At 37.9% G+C, this 15,036-nt stretch overlaps 2 long non-coding RNA genes across 5 annotated transcripts; one reads left to right on the top strand and one right to left on the bottom strand.

The window, feature by feature from the left end:
- Positions 1-469: 469 nt before the first annotated feature.
- LOC139636972 (uncharacterized) lies at positions 470-2,996 on the bottom strand. 3 transcript variants are annotated; one of them, XR_011694502.1, is made up of 3 exons: positions 2,864-2,996; positions 1,629-2,268; positions 470-1,383 (listed from the first exon to the last, which is right to left on the bottom strand). It is a non-coding gene; the product is annotated as an uncharacterized lncRNA (long non-coding RNA). The 3 variants fall into 3 exon arrangements; XR_011694501.1 differs by having other exon boundaries at positions 470-1,739; positions 1,855-2,268; XR_011694500.1 differs by having other exon boundaries at positions 470-2,268.
- Positions 2,997-4,250: 1,254 nt separating this feature from the next.
- On the top strand, positions 4,251-8,664 carry LOC139636971 (uncharacterized). Of its 2 annotated transcripts, XR_011694499.1 has the most exons (4): positions 4,251-4,551; positions 4,686-4,798; positions 5,107-5,299; positions 5,500-8,664. It is a non-coding gene; the product is annotated as an uncharacterized lncRNA (long non-coding RNA). The 2 variants fall into 2 exon arrangements; XR_011694498.1 differs by lacking the exon at positions 5,500-8,664 and having other exon boundaries at positions 5,107-5,493.
- Positions 8,665-15,036: the final 6,372 nt, after the last annotated feature.

Genomic DNA, 15,036 nt, shown 5'->3' with positions numbered 1-15,036 from the left:
ACAAATTTTTTCAATGCCTTCTCTGCATTATCAATATCAACTATTTGGATCTTTTCCTGAAGCAGAGTATAAATACCAAAAACAAGGAGGAAAAGATGGTTCAAATGCTTCTTTGAAAGAATACCAGAAAGCACAGGTAAAGCATAGAACAAAAGAAAAGATCTCCATTCTGAGGCTTTCCAATATTTCCGTTCCTTTACTGAACGTGGGACTCTAGTTAACTCTTAACTGGAGGCTTGATGGCTAGCAACTGCTTATCAATCATGACAGATTTAGTGCCGATGTACCATGACTTCGCATTATTTTTTGAATCTAGCCATAATGTCATTAGCTGCCGTGTTACTCTAAGGCAAACACTGTGCTGGTATTCTGGCACAAATCCATTTACCATCTGAAACTTTGAAAGCCTCATCAGAGGAGAGGGACCTTTCACTCCCATTACAGGTTGCTGAGGAGTTGCAGCCATTGCATGTCCAAAATGTTCAGATTCAGATCTGAGAGAAGGTTCAGGACTTATATGTGAGTATGGACCACCTTTATGGTAGCAAAAGTCACAGCCATATTCTTCATTGAACTGTTTTGTGTTACGAATTTGAGCACGAGCCACTGAATCTGAACTACAGATCAGGGCATGCACTTTAGATAAGTGCTGTCGGTTCTGTGTGTCTGTCCATTTTATTCCATTTTCCTCCAATTCTTGTAGCTGATCAACAAATGCAGTTAACAGAGTTGTCATGTTGGGTTTCACCTCACCACACCAAATACATGGTATGCAAACATTACTTTTCCGATCTTTTGGCTTCAGTTCAATAATCTGACATTGAATGGGCCATAGTTGACACTTGGAACTCTTGAAAACAGGGATTCCATCACAGTTCCACAATAGACTTACGTCATCTTCACTAGTTTCACCATTCCTGATTAGCTTCTCATACTGTGTTCCTGAATGTATATCATTAAAAACACCACTGGGTGATACATTTCTTGCTAAAGCTGTCTGGGGATTTTCAAGAATGTCCTTAATTTGGGAGGATAAATTCAAAACAAGAAAATATGATCCATTTTTCAGATTAGTGTCTGCATCAAATGGCATGTTACATATGTGTACAACTGTGTCTGATCAGCAGTACCCTTACCTATGTAGCTTGTGCATCCAGAACAGTAAAAATGTGATTCACATTGTCCATACTGTCCATAGGCCTTATGGAACAGGTAAGAAGTTGCAGGCATTAATCCTGGGAAATGTTCATTGAACATTTTGAGAAGATGTTCAAGAGCTGTCCCTGTCAGGTTGTGTCTCAAGATGTAGGTCATCAAAAGAAGCAGACTCTGTCCTTTGGAGAGCGGTGCCCCTGGGTAGAGGAGCTCATCCCCTTCGGAGTCCTAGAAAGGAACATATCAGTAATTAGAGCCAGCATTTAATATCCAGCTATACTACATTTGTAACCAAAGTGTAACTAAATTGTCCAAAGTATACTGTGCTCACAGTTTATGCATTCTGTCATTCAGTCAATCAGTATAATTACAGTGCTTTTACATTAAGCGAGATATCTGTGAACATGACTTTGAAGATGATATAGTGTACACATCCCTTACAATGCCACATTGTGTATGTTTCATTAAAGTACCTGTGATGCATTATAGTTTGGACTTTGAGCTGGTTGAGGTACATCAGGTACTGGTTGCAAATTGGCAGTATGCTCCTGGTGTACTCCGGTTTCCATTTGGTCTTTGTAAATCTATGGAATATATAGTATATCTGTGTAATAAATTACTATGAGTGTTTCAACAACAACATTCGCATGAAAGAATACATGTTCCAAACAATTTGGACCTGTAACAATTTGTAATGACCTGGTTTCTCTTTGCTTCATTGTAACCTTCCTCAGCAGTTACAAGTGACTCTGTCTGGTGAGGCAGTGCCCTGAAATCACTGTCTGATCCATCTGCAACAGACTAAATATTTATTTTGAGCAATTATTTAGCATTGTGACATATGGCAGATATAAACTGAATTTTCAGAAAAACACATTACTGTCAGAAAGCACTACAGAGGTGTAAGTGAAATGCAACATATATGAATAATGGACCACTCAATATTTGAAAGGATTTAATAAAGACAAAATCTTAACATAAATATCATATACCTACCCAGACAGACACATCTTGTATTTGACTTTCAGTTCTGGGTCTTTTAGCAGGTCCTGGGCAATGGGAATTTTGTTCACTGGCATCCTCATCGTCATTGGCGTGAACAGGGAACTTGAACTGCGATATAAAATTATGTCAAGGAATTTTAAAAGGAAGGAATTTTTAGGAAGAAAGTTCACATACTAAGGGATGTTCACATCATGTCATAACTTAGTGTTGTATAGACTTCTTAGCAGCATTAAATGTGTTGTTTACTTCTTATTAGTTTTGCAAGTTTTAGACTGTTTATGACGCTGACTGTATTTAGCTCAATAACGGAAAATCTCTATATAGCTGAATTTTGTGTACACTGATACTTGACCACAACAACCACAGTACAAGATACAGCATATATGCTGAATAGATATATCTATTATAACCATGTAACACAGAAAATTTATTTTACAGTGTATTCCTTTTCCAGTATGCACTTGTTCTTGGGATATCTGACTCACTGGTAGAAACAAACTTTTTATAAACTACTCGGGCATAGTTCTGCAAAGAGATTGAGAAAAGGACATGCTAGGTGTCTCAGATGTTGCAGGATGACAAGAATAGCATACCATCAGGAGGAAATTAATTGAATTTCTGGCAAATTGACATTGTATGGAGAGTGTCACCTGTCTCTTTGAGAAACAAAATAATTTTTAAAAATAAGTGAATTCAATGTTACCTCTTTATCTTTACCATGTCTCAATCGCCTGTGAGCTGTGGTTCTTGGAATGTTGTTTTCAGATTCCCGCAGATAGGATTAGTATTTCTTCATTTTGGTCACTTGCAAGTGACCAAGTGCGGCCTGTACAGGCCTAACAACAAAGAAAAAAGACTTGTTTTCGTGTAATTATGACCCTATCTTCACATGCTAATGTAAAACACACTGTCACCCTACCATACTTGCACTAACTGTTAACGCTCCAGAATAGGTTGCGCCTATAGCCTATAGCAAATAATTTATAACAACTAGGTAATCTAGTTAATGCAATATTCATGCCACAATATTCTACAACAACGAAGTTTTGCTGAAAAATACCAGATATAGCCTACCTTAAATGCAAGTAATTATTCAGGTGAATTTCCTCTTCGGAGACCGCCAACGGAGTGTAATGCCGTTTAACCAATCAGAGTCAAGCTTTGCCGTATTCAAAATCGACATATCTTCCGGTGATGGGGAAACGTTAGGCTACTGAGTTCTTCTTGTGTAGTCTGTTGTAGTTGAGAGGAAGATAAAAACAATGGTATTTCCCAAATTTGGGCTGTTTTATTTCCCCGATACTAATTTGGTGAAAGTGGACAGCACGGACATAATTAGATGCGAGCACAGGAGGGAAGAAAACAGGGTAACCTCTCGACAGCAACTTGATAGTGAAGACGGCTATGTTGAAGTGTGTTTGCCTAGTCGCAGCAGAAATGGACAAGCTAAGACACTAGTGGCAAAATACTCTTTCTTGGAGGTAAGTTCACTATAGCCAATACAATACAATAACAGTGTTTAACTTGAAGTTTTTTTTTTACTTCTAAGGTGATAATGAGAATTTTAGTTAGCAGCGTAGCATAATGCTGTTGTTAGCACGATTCTGTTATATGTTAATGTGCTAATGTTTAATTGTGTATAAAAGAACTGAGTTATCATTTCATGTGGTTCATAGTGGTGAGGTGTGTCCTGACCCATCTTTAGCAAGGAGAGGGCTCTGTCTGGAATGCCTGATACCACTTGGACCTTTTGGAGATATTGGGTGCCTAATTTAATGAAACACTGATAAAGAAAAAAAAACAATGAAATGATCAGCTTGTTTATTGCTGTAGTTGTTATGGATTTTTGGTTAGGCTGTCATATTGTATTTAGCTGTTGAGGACTTAGATGGTGTATCCTGTACTGTGGAGAAAGGATGTTATGTTCCTAGGGGACAACATGTAACATTCCAACAGTTACCAACCATTTGTGTATTGTAGTGATAGTAAAAGGAACTGGGGGGTGTTCCAATTAGGTGGTTAAGTGATAAACCTAGATAAATTAAGCTGGAGAAAGTGGTAAACCTCGTAAGAGAGTAGCCTGTGTGTTCTGTTTAGTTTAGAGAATAACTTCCAGGCTCTTCTATTACCAGGTTTACCACTACCTCCATCTTAACTTACCCAGGTTTACCACCAACTCACCTACTTGAAATACCCCCTGGTCTCTGTGAATTCTGCAACAAAAGGAAAAATACAAGAAATTGTATTCTTTTGTGTAACAACATAAATGAATAAATTGTAACTTTAATTTATAGGACCCCTGCTTTAGGCAACAGGGAATGGAGAGTGGCCAGATGAATCAGGCACTAGAAAACATAGACAGGCACCAGGATGTGATGGATGCATTAAAAGGTATCTATAATGAAAAAGAAATGTTTTATATATTTGTGTATATAAAATTTAGATGACATGATTTATGCATTTGGTAATTAGAAGTTATCGATGGCTGATGTCTTTATTTATTTATTTATTTTACTTTAATGCAGAAATACCCACCCTTGTCAAGTGTGTTAAGGAACTAACGACCACTATGCAGCGATTGCTACCTTCCTTTGACAGTGATACAAGTTCAGGGTCCTCCAGTCCTGCTCCAGAAATGGTGTGTTGTGCTGTGCTTCCCTTTCTAAAAGAATGACTTATTTTTACTATAGACTATCTTGTGTCATAAAATGAGCCTGCGATTTCCAAACAAGATGATACTCAATTATGCTTTCTGGGCAAATATCTGCAACCTGGGCACAATGATGGAAGTGACTGATGCTTCTATGTGGCTTTTCAGGTGCTGCGTGAAGTCACTACGCTTAGATATTAGTTCTTCACCAAGACAATCATCTGCTTTGAAAATTGCTGTTTCATTTTATATTGTTATTTCTTAATTAATGTGAGTATTTAATTTTCTGATCACAGATTTCCTTGGGCAACTCGGCAGTTGTGGTGAACCGAAAATGTTTCAAAAGATTGAACAGATCAAGGATGTCCCTTTTTGCCCAGGATTTAGCTGTTCTGGTCTTTGGTCGTGACATTCTAGCTTCCTCAAGCCTTACAGGCAATGGAAATCAAAAGGATCCATTAGATCCAGAAAAGCTGAATGCTCTTGTTGGTGTGTACAGAATAAATCTTATATTTTATTATTATTATCTATGGTTTTTATGTCTGTATTGTGACAGACTTTCAAGGATTGTGAGTGTGTAAAGGGACTAGAGTTAAAATATTGCATTAATTTAAAACAATACATTTGCCTGTGCTTATGTCTATGTAAATGGCATACCTTACAAATGTGTGTATTGTTTTTCCCTACAGATACAGTGTCTGAGTTCCCAGGAACAAGTACATCTGATGTGAGAGCTGTTATAAGACGAAAGTGCAACAATGAACATTTTTTTTTCAAAGAAGAAGGTGTAAGACACACACACACATGTGTCAGACCAGTGTGCACCAGTGTTTACATGTTCTATTGTTATCTCTTACTTTAGGCTGTATGTTTACATAAAAAATGTTATATACTTTACACATTTTACTACCTCACAATTAAATGTGGCTCTCGGTTGTTTGAAATTCTTTGCCAATGAAAGCTGGAAAAATCTTTATATATTTTTGAAAATATATATTTTTGTTTGCCCATTCTTTTTTTCAACTAATGGGCCTTGTCTACTTTTCACTTTTGTAATTTATTGTTTTTCTTTACTCAGTAGAGGTGTGTAAGAGCATTGTGATTGCGCTCAAGAAAAATACACTCAAGTAAGAGTTTAAGAACATTTTAACGAATCTAAAAGTTCTTCTGTGCACCGTGTTAAATGCACTTTAAACGTACTGTTTTGATATGTACTTAGTTTGCCATTAAGTGCTAATAAAAACATGTTGAAATACAACGAGGAGTGTATTGTAGCAATATTTTGAGACACTATTAAAATACACTATAATGTACTACATTTATGCTAATTTTCATGGCATTTTAAATGTATTTAAAGTAAAATGTGATGAAGGCCACATTTTAGTATAATAAATGTACTTTTAGTTGTTCCATTTTAGCACAAAATAGTGCATTTAATTTTAAATTAAGTTGTGTTTAAGACTGTCTTGAAGTGCACTTAATAAACTAATAGCTGTTCCAAAATAGCACATTTAAGTATGTACTTCTATAGCATGCTAGAAGTTCAATAAGTGCATGGCAAGAAAATACTACTTAAGTATATTTCTTTTCCACCTGGGTAATAATAAGTGTGATGAACAGGAGGCACGTGTGAAGAACCAGCAAGCATATTGTGAGTGTAGTTTCATATGTTTCAAGAACCTGATCAAACAACAACACTCCCAACCATTGTGTGGATGTACCTGGCTTCAGAGCCGAGTGGAAAAAAGGAGGTGGAGGACTAGATGGTGCAACCCCAGTCATATCACAATTAAGAAGAAGATCTGCTGTCAAGCTGGAGTGGTCTCTGAACACGGTTGCCGGGTCAGAGCCAGCTTTTTCCTGAGGAAGCTCTTTTCATTTCTGCTGTGAAATGCTGCACATTTTATCAGTCACTGGTGGTGAGTGTCTGTGATCAGCAGGAGTCTGGAGTCACTCAGGACAGTTGTAGAGAGACACATGCACTGTAAGATGGAGGCCATCTTGAACAATATCAACCACCCTCTCCACAACATCCTTGCAGGCCAGGGAAGCAGCTATAGCAGCAGCCAATGTCTCATCTCACTGCGCTGGCAGACTGAATGATTCAGGAAATTCTTTGTTCCCACTGCCATCAGACTGTTCAACATTAGTGAGCGTTTGGAGTACCATTTTGAATTTTCCCAAGGGATCAATAAAGTATTCATCTATATATCGAAATAAACCCAGTGAAATATGACAACCTTGGATAAAGTTATCATGTATATCTGAGAGTGTAGTCTAGCTCAGAGGAAGAACAGTGTTTTCCCTACTGAATGAGAAATCAATTCTCAATTGTCTGCCTTATTTGTTGCTGCTGGCAAACTCCTGTGGAGCCTAGAAATCCTATTTAATAATCAAGCATGAAAAGCCATTGATAATAGTCTATTATGAGATGCAATTAAAAAAGGGAAGATAAGCTTATAGTGCAACTATCATTCACTTCACATATACTAAAAGGACCACAGTGAAAGGATGTGTTATTCACACAGAGACCAAATCTCATCTCTGTATCGATGTCATGGGCAGACAATAAATGACTTGCTGGACTACAATACTGGAACTATGATACATTCTTTATTTAACAGATTAATTTATCCCCTGTACAGACTAGTCCCACATTACAGATAACTGCCACCAACATTTTAAAAATATCCCAAGGACAGCAGACTTTGCTAACAAAAGCCAGTGTTATCAAGAGCATACCGACATTGTTGAATACTGAAAAGTTTGAAAAAGCAACTAGATGAAAAGTTATAAAATGTGTTATAGAGAGGGGATATTAAAAGGTCAATTTTAGCCAGTTTCTCACTTACCACCAGCCAATGCACATATTTGTGGTTTTATATGTCCATATTTTGAGATATCTGTTGGTGATAACAAATATTTACTTGTATTTACTAGGGATCTGAAATGACTATGTGGAACGTTAAAGGGGGTCAATCATATTGATGAAGCCACAGGAAATATCTTTCAACCCTGTAGCTCCCCTTAGCTTCAGAGAGAATTTTAGCCTGTTTTAGCTCATTGATTAATTTCCTCTCTCTCTCTCTCTCCCTTGCTCTCTCTGAGAGCTCTCTGTTTTCATCAGCCGTATTTCCAGCTACAGCAGGAAGCTGTTTCCAGCTAGAAAAGCTACTGCCTGCCCAATACAATACAGAGAAAGTTAGTAACTAGCTTGTGACTAGTAACCAGTAACTAGCTTGTTGTGCCCAGTACAGTGTTGTTGATAATGGAATTTACCTTGTTCATAGCATATAAGTGCTGTCTTGTGGTGCTCAGGAGTATAGTTTATTTGCTCCTACCTGTGGTTCTTTGTAAAACCTGAAATAGATGCACTGACCCTCATTTTCAATGATGCGGAGATTACAAAAGCAAAAAAAAAAACAAAAAAAAAAAACAAAGCAGACAAACAGAATACAAATCAGTTTCTAATAAAAACAATTACATTCAGAAACATTACGATGAAAAGATTTAAAAGCATATTTCTAAACCGTCCCAATGTTTTCAGGGAATAGATATTTAGAGTACATTGTACATTATTCCATGAATCTGGAGTACAAAAGCTAAAAGCTGTCTTTCCAAGGTTGGAGTTGACCTGAGGAACATGCATTGTGATCCAGTCCTGAGAGCTGGTTTGATGAGTTCCTACACTGAGGTCTATTAGTGATGTTGTATAATTTGGTAATTTATTTAAAAGTGCTTTATAAATTAATACATACCAGTGTTGATCACGTTGCATAGCGAGAGAGGACAGAGGAAAGAGTGCAATGATGGGTATTGTAGGTATCCCAGTAATAAATCTGATAGCAGAGTGGTATACAGCATCTAAGGGCTTAAGGGTGGTGACAGCGGCATGTCTATATATTACATTACAGTTGTCCAAGGCAGAAAGAAATAGAGCTTGAACAATTCTTTTTCTACTGCACATGGGAAAGTAGGTTCTATTCTATACAAAAAAACAAATTTCATCCACAACTTTTTTTTTACAAGATTGTCCACATGGACTTTAAAAGTAAATTTATCATCTATCCAGGTGCCAAAATATTAATAATGTGAGACTCTTTCAATTTCTGTGCCAAGTAAGTGCTGATCCAAATTTTGCTTAGATCAAATTTCTTAGCTTTTGAAAACAGCATATATTTTGTTTTCTCATGGTTTAACACAAGTTTAAGTTCAATCAGTGCCTCTTGAAAAGCATTAAAAGAAAGTTGTTGATTCTCAACAGCCAATTTTATGGAATCTGCCCAGTAATTAGAATCGTGTCATCTGCATACAAATTAACATTACAATTAATTAATGATTGAACAATATCATTGATATAGATTGTAAACAGGACTGGCCCTAAAACTGAACCCTCCGATCAAATATTACCTGCTTTCACACATTGCTGTCTGTCAGATATGTAGTTTTGGAACCATCTATAAGTAATCAGGTCACAATCAATATTCAATGGTTTCTGTAGAAGCATGGCATGGTTAACTGCATCAAAAGCTTTTGACTAGTCAATGAACAAGGCAAGCACAATGCTTCTTTTCATCCACCACAGTCACGATATCATTATAAATTAAAGATGTTGCGGAGATGGTGCTATGGTTGGCCCTGAATCCAGACTGAAAAGGCCTTAACACAGAATATTTAGTTAGAAATGAAGTTCAAATCATTAAAAAATTTTAAATTTCTCCTTAAAACAACTTGTGACTGCACTTTCTGTAGTCGAACATCTCTAATGCAGGCTATGGGGCAGTGGTCACTTATTCCCAGGTAAAAGACACCAGAAGTAACAATTTTGTCACACTAGTCAACCAGTTTAGATTAAAATCACCTAAGATCATCTCTGAGTTACTATAGTGAGAGATTAGATCGGCCATCTTATCTATGGAATCAGATTCAGCAGAGGGAGGTCTCCAAATCACAATCACAATGACTAGGCCCTAAATTGACCTTCAGAGCAATAAATTCAAATCCTTTCTGTATAGTAACAGCATTATGGACTATAACTTAAAAATGTGATTTAGTAAAAACAGCTACACCCCCTCGTCTTGCATTTCTGTCTATTCCAAATGAGTTGTATCCTTGTAATGAGACCTCAGAATAACTGACATTTTGTCCTTGGCCAAGTCTCAGTCAGCACCAATATATCTGGGTCTGTCTGAGAAATTAGAATCTTGAGATGATCGAATTTTTGATACTGAAGCATACTTCTAATGTTTAAATGGATTAGACCCAGCCCTTTTCTGGTTTTGAAGGTATGAGGATTAAATAGGGCTAATAAGTCTAAGACTAACACAATGAGGAGGTAGCGATAAGGGGTACCTTAATTAGATTTGAAATAGTTACAGTTAGGTTTGAATTATGTATATAAGGTCACAGTGGACCTAATAGGAATGATTGATTGAATATCTTGTTCAGAATTAGAAGGAGTAGAGGTGGATAAAGAGGGTGGCTTGGATACTCATAACAATCCAAGCCTGGACTTGGTAATAATTGTAGGAAGCTGTGCAGTGATTGTAGTTAGTTTAGAATGAGTAGCAGTACAATTTGAATAAAGAGTAGGATATCTAGCACTAATAGTAAATAGGATAATGGTGACATCTATAAGTTATTTTCCCAGAGGTGTTGGAAATTGTTTGTCCAAGTCCAAAAGAGAGGTGGTTATTGAATGTGGAACCAAAAGAAGGACTGGTGCCTGGTGAGCATTATTCATTGACAGACTAGTCATTTCTGGTCAAGAAAGCTGCTGGATGGCATGGTTGGGGATTATGATGAGCACCTGAGTGGAGGACTTCAAAGGATATATTAGCAGACAACATCCAAATGCCAGCACTGTTCAGATGAAGGCCTTCTGGACTAAAAAGTTCCCCTCGGTTCCAGAAGATATTGAAGTTGTCAATAAAGTTCACACCATATGCTACACAGGCAGAGGACAGTGAGCTGTTTAATCTGAGCAGCCTGGAGAAACGCTTCACTCCACAGCCAAATGTTGAAATTGGCCCCAAAATATGCACTGAGCCAATGTAACATTTGAGAGTGCTGAACAGGTGGGCAAAGACATGTTTTAAAAGTTCAGACTGGTGTTTGGGAATGTCGTTTGTGCCAACAAGGATCATAATGCTGGTCACTTCTGGGTGGGATTTTAGAATGTGCAAGACTCTGCTATGTCCAGAACTTTGGCACAAGGGAGACAAAGAGTATTTGCATTTATCAGACTAGTTTCAGATTACATCCATGTTTGTCCAGAGTTATATAAAGTAATTACCATCTGTGTTAAATTTTGTCATAATTGCTGTGTGAAGTCTTGAGTAATGGCTGAAAAGTGTTATGTGAGATCACACTGATCTTGACCTTTGACTTTTGACTACTAAAATCTAATCAGTTCATCAAAATATTTTATTTAAAGATGTCAGCTTGGGCCATAGGAGATCTTTTTCAAATTCCTCCATTATCAATATCTGGCGATGAGCTATTGGATTCAAACTCTGAACCTTTGTGATGTTAGGCTACAAGTTGTTTTTAGGAGTTGTGGCAGAAACTCCACAACAAACTGTATTGTACTGCCCTTTTCAGCCTTTTCTGGTAAGCTCACGATTTTGATGTTCGAGCATCTTGATCAACTTTCAAGGTCAGTTAGGTTACGCCTTATTGTGTTTTTGATATCCATCAGCTCCTCACAGCGTTTTTCTAGGTTGGTGATGTGTGTTGCATGGTCGGTGAGGGAGGTTTGGACAAGTTGTGCTTTTGAGTCCAGGGTGTTAAATCTAATTACCATATCCTTCTCCAATTTCCCCATAGCTGCTAGGATGTTAGCCAATGTGGGCTGTGGGCTTGGTGGTTTTGGTATTCCCAGTGGTGCTGCTTACTAGCTCAGTTTGACCTCTAGCATTGTCATTGTTTACACCTGTAAAAGCAACCATCTTTCTTCGTAGCCAATTTTGGGTTTTTAGGTTTCCCCTTAGCAATATTTCTTCCAGAGTTGCTCATAATTGCACATTTGTCATGTAAGTGTGGGTTATAAATGTAATTTTAGTGTATATGCAACAGAGCCTCCAAGGAAAATGTCAAATCAATACAGTGCTCACTAGTGCCCCCCACCAGTGCAACATTTAACTTGATCTCTATTGACTATTTTGACATAGCAAAGCAAAAGATAATTTTGCCTTGCTTTGCTTTGGGTGAACTCTTCATGCACTATGGGCAGATGTACTGAATGAGCTGAAATGATATTCCAGGATTTTACCCCTTATTTTGGATACCTGGAGAAACTTCATCATGATCAACGATGTGAGTTTGAGAATAACCAAAGAGTACAACAACTGGTGGGGACTGCTCATTTGCACACAACCCTCTATCATCCACAGAGCAATTCAGTGGAAAGACCAAATCGCACACAGGATTGAGAGATGTTACTCTTCAGCCAGGTGACAGGGTACTGGTCAAAATCTGAGAGGAGAGAGGAGGACCACGAAAACTGCGTCTGAACTGAGACAAAGTATTGCAGACCGTAGTAGAAAGACTGGAGGAGAGCTTGCAAACCCCTTCATGTGCTTCACTGAAACTTGTTGCTGCCAGTAAATTACATAACTATTGAAGAAGAACTCCCTGTCTATGGAAAGGCAAGACAGCAAAGACAGAGACAAGCTGAAAAAGACAGTAACTGATAGCTCTGATGAGGAAGAGTATACTTACCATCATGACCTCTAGAGCAGGATCCCATGCTATAGACATAAAGCTTAGGCCACAGCAGAATCCTAAAAATCAGGCAAAGCTGCATGCAACAGCCAGAGAATTCTGTCCTCCTATCAGACAAGAAATTGAGAGAGGCACAGGACAGGCAGGAGGCTCGGGATGGGCCAGAGTTAGTTGAGGAAAGGCCTGATCAAGTGGAAGAGATAGATGATGGAAACATAAGAAAAAGAAAGAGGTGAGAAGATCCCAGTGGAGGGGGAGATATATACAGAAAGATTCACATATGAGACTCTGGGTCAGCCATCTTGCTGGCATTGGAGTGTAAAGGTGAACACCCTCTTATCCAACCAGTGACTCAAAGCTTTGTTCCTTTTTCCCTATCCCCATCCAATTTCAGCCATACTGGTACAATTGCTACACTCTTGTATACTAAGAGAGTTACACAGAAAGGTAGTAAATGTCAGGAGACATTCTTTTAAGTGGGGGAGGGTTGAAAACATCTAACTTTCGAAATAAGTTAGTAGAAGAATAAGTAAAATGGAAATAAATCAGAGAAACACAGACATTCCTCAGTATAATTGTTTTATTATAAGTAATAGTATTTTTTATTTTTGTATTTTTTTTACATCACTCATAATTTCTTTGCAACTTCTATTTCACATCCAGGCTGCTAGATGGCACATTACATTTGGGTAGTATAGAATAGGATTCTGGCATAGACACAGGAGGAATAAATCCTCTGCTGCGAAGTTAACACCAGCTCAACATGTGTGTCTCTCCTATTCTTATCACTGGCATGGTTGAGGACCTGCTGATTCTCTTACATAAGGAGGGAACAAATGACAAGGGCCAGTTATAGGAGGTTTTCTGGTCTTAAAAACATCTGCACATGCCTTCTTAATATCTTTAGACTCTGGATCTTAACAACTTTCTCCAGTAGCTTCACTTTTGTAACAGTTTTTGTTATTCTCCATGGCAGTTATTTTATTCCCTCTGACTTTCTTTTGATTACCATGAATTTATCTCTGAACAAAGTTCACTCAACAATCAGCTGCACAGTCTCAGCTCACAAAGTTGTCACTCTTATTGCCTGGAAATGCTCTCCAGGAAAAAAGTACAAAATGTGCTATTCCTGACTTGAACTGGAGTTAATTTTCTCAGATAGTTTGGTGCAGCTCACACTGTATTTGCAACACCACCAAACTACAAGATAAGATGAGCTATAAAAATCTGTCTAAAATATGTTGTTTCATTACAGAAAAAGTTTAAACAATGCCATTCTGTAGAGCTGGCAAATTGGTTCCCAAGACATTTCCGCTTTGAATAGATAGTCTCTTCGAAGGAAGAGGAAGAGGAAATGTCTTGGCTGCTCATTTTTAGGTCAGACATGCTAAAACAGCAAAATAAAGCAAAAATATTAATCTTGAAAACAATGTCAAGTGTAGCGATGAGACTTGTTTGAATTGTAAATAGATGCATTGTTGGCTTTTGTCCTATCACTGTATTAGCTTTGATGGTGAATTAAGGACTACTGTATGTGAACAAGGAGCTGATGTTTAGGATGGGTAAAAGAGGAGAAACAGCTGGTTCATTATTCACTCGAACAGAGAGAGACAGAAATAGAGAATTAAAGATGGAGAGAGTGCGAAAGGGGGAGGAGGAATGGAGAGAGAATGTTTTGAGACATTAGCCTTGGAAGTGTTTTCATGTAATGTCACAAGCTATCGTCTTCATAGTGCCCAAATCCCATTACCACAAGTAATGGTATGCATTAGTGAAGACTACACGCTGGCCATGATGAAAAAGGTTAAATTAAGACAGAGTCCAGGTCCACTCAGCGAGCAGGATATAAGGCTAAGCAATACCATGCTATTCTATAACATATAGAGATAGAATAGGTTGTTCTCTTACATCAATATACAGAAGACTGCTAGACATTTGGAACTGCTCAAACTGTTACTCAAAACACAATCTGCGTCATTTTTATTTCTCTGTGTTTGGCTATCAGAGGCAAAACAGCACAGGACCAGTAATGAGTTATTCGGTAATGAATCACTGTAATATTATTACTTTCCCTAGTAACGAGTAGTCTAAGGGTTTACAATTTCGAAAACAGTAATAATATTACCATTACTCAGTTAGCATTGCATTACCAGACCGTAGTTTGTTTTTTGTCCTAGGTAGGCTATCTTATGATAACGTCCTGGATAGCAAAGATGCTCTTCTTGTAGCTGCTAGTTCTTCAAACTGAAAGACAAGAGATGAGGGCAGGAGCGAGCTTGTGAGGGAGATTCTGACACAGAAACTGGCCTCTGTGTCCATTATGTCAGTCAGCCATGACGAAATGGACCTAAATGCATTTGAGGACTATTTGAGGTGTAGGGGATCTGAGGTTGAGACTCTTAGGCGGTTTGGTGCTCACCCCGACCAGGAACAGACTGTCTGACAATGGGTTTGAGATGCTGCTGTGAGATATAATTATTATTTCACTTTTGAATATTGGG

Source organism: Trachinotus anak, unplaced genomic scaffold, assembly GCF_046630095.1.
Source record: "Trachinotus anak isolate AG129_WGS33_773 ecotype Australia unplaced genomic scaffold, CSIRO_AGI_Tana_v1 ptg000019l, whole genome shotgun sequence".
NCBI classification, from domain to species: domain Eukaryota; kingdom Metazoa; phylum Chordata; class Actinopteri; order Carangiformes; family Carangidae; genus Trachinotus; species Trachinotus anak.
This window is presented reverse-complemented; position numbering and strand designations above follow the sequence as displayed.